The sequence below is a fragment of the Desmodus rotundus genome, unplaced genomic scaffold (assembly GCF_022682495.2).
Source record: "Desmodus rotundus isolate HL8 unplaced genomic scaffold, HLdesRot8A.1 manual_scaffold_16, whole genome shotgun sequence".
Taxonomy (NCBI): Eukaryota; Metazoa; Chordata; class Mammalia; order Chiroptera; family Phyllostomidae; genus Desmodus; species Desmodus rotundus.
This window is the reverse complement of record NW_026527214.1, coordinates 1,474,598-1,476,756: the sequence shown is the minus strand read 5'-3', so window position 1 is coordinate 1,476,756 and position 2,159 is coordinate 1,474,598.

Here is a 2,159-nt window from a genome sequence, read left to right as displayed (position 1 = left end):
ATTACAGAGAACATGCTTGGGACTGTTATTGTTGCAAAATGCACTTTGAATTGGGTCTTCTCTGCTTAGAGTACTCTTCATTTTCTCCGGTTTTTAGAGGTAACCGCATGCCCTTTTACAATTTCATGAAGCAGAAGTAATTAAGGCCAAACTGACGGAATTTTAAATATGTCCAATTCATCTAGCAGGAAAGAACCACCAAAGGTAGTCGAAGCTATGTCTTCCATTTTAAGTAATGACGTGAGTGTGTCTAAAAAAATACAAGAAGGGGGTAGTTGTTAAAAGTCAGAAGATAGTTGTAAACATACTTCATTACATCCCAAGTACAGAGGAAACCAGCAGTTCCAGAAAGGAAGAAAAATATCTACAGACTAGTTTTATGGAAGGGCATTTGAACTAAACCAAGAAGGGACTGCAGGGTGGAGACAAGGTGACGCGCTTACCCTTACAGAGCAAAATACTGTCATGCAAAGGGAAAAGTTAAGCTAGTATGCAGAAGCTAGATGCGTGATACTATTCTGGATTTAACATAGCATGCGAAGGCCATGGTTCACATCATTTTTCCAAGTGTGAAAGCGACACAGACAGACTCTTACCTCACAGACACTAAATGCTTTCCCCTGACACGGTTTGTTCACTGGTGTCTTAACCTTCCTGGGACATCTGAAGGTTTCCTTGTCATATTCAGCAACGGATCTCGCAGTAGAATGTGCGCCACACATCGCAAGTCTCCTAAACTCTCTCAGGCTCTGTACCTGTGCTGCATTTTAATGCGATCTCGTGCTACATTCTGCATCACTAAATCTGCCACACCAACCAAGTTGTATTCTCTTTCGCCGTGCCTTAGCATGACTGCCTTCTAAATATGAACTTGGAGTGAACATGACTTCACCTTGACATCATGCTTTCTTTCCTTCAAATAATTTCAGTGCTTACCCAGTTTCAATTAACGGCATAACATCTGTTAAGGTCGTATTCTTCATCAAGGACATTTTTTAAGTCGGTGAAACATATGTTTTACATATATTGTGTTATGCACACACATTTCCCTACTCTGGCTTGACAGTAGATTGGGAGAGGAAGAATTAAAGGATATAAGAACTAATTCTAACAAGGGAAATCATTGTTACTTGCCCCTTCAATATTCACCATCACCACTTCCCTTCTTTATTGCTGTCAGAAGGCATGTTTTTCGTGGGGAAAGCACTTTAAAAGTCTTCAGCACCGAGTTGCATTTTATCCATCCCAATCAGGGCCAAGTGTTTCTCACTTTCATGGTCTGCATTATAGATGTGAGGGGCCATGTGATCCCGGTCTGCAACTCAGGGCACAGAACCCAGTCTGCCAGGGTCACCTTTGGAAAAACTGTTTCTTTATCCGTTAAAAAGGAAAGCCAAGGTGCCACCACTTTCTTGACTCCCATTCGACAGCATGGAATGCTGATGCTGTATGTGGGTTAGAACAGCCATCTTGAGACCTGTAGGGAAGCCAAGGGACCACAACCAGTACAGTTAAGCCACGTGAGAAGTGTCAACAGCAGCTTTGTAGTTGCTTCCCCTTATTGTCGGCCAAAAGGGAAAACTATGCCACCTACTGAAGCATTAATTGTCTGCATCAGTTTGCTTATTACTCCCACAAAAGGTACTGAAAATGGAGCCATGCAGCATGTTTTGTAAACAAAACACTTTAGTTAGGTTTCGTCTCAAGAAGAAGCAAAGCATAAATCTCATGGATTAAAGCAAACACATATCTCTCACTTCTGAGTCTTCAGTTTAAGTATGATTTTTGTCGAGTCTCCTCATCTTGTCTAGGCTTGAATTTTGGTGGAAGGTAGAACTTTGGATTGAATGAGGTGTTTCCTCTGAGGGAAGGCAAGAATGAATGTGTATCCATTCAATAGAACATATTTTGTGTAGGCAGCTGTCCCAAGTTAATGAGGAGTGACCGTAATTAGCATTTCTTGCACGTTTACACATCACGTCCTCCTCTTGCCATTGATTGAGAACGTCACATAGCCAAGGTCAACATCATAGCAGGGAAATACGTTCTCGCAGCGGTAAGGGGTAAAGTGGAGAGGGAGCATTTTCTCTGAATAAAATTTACAACACATAATGTTAACTCTGGGATTATGGTGTTGCATAATTGGTTATATTCACTTT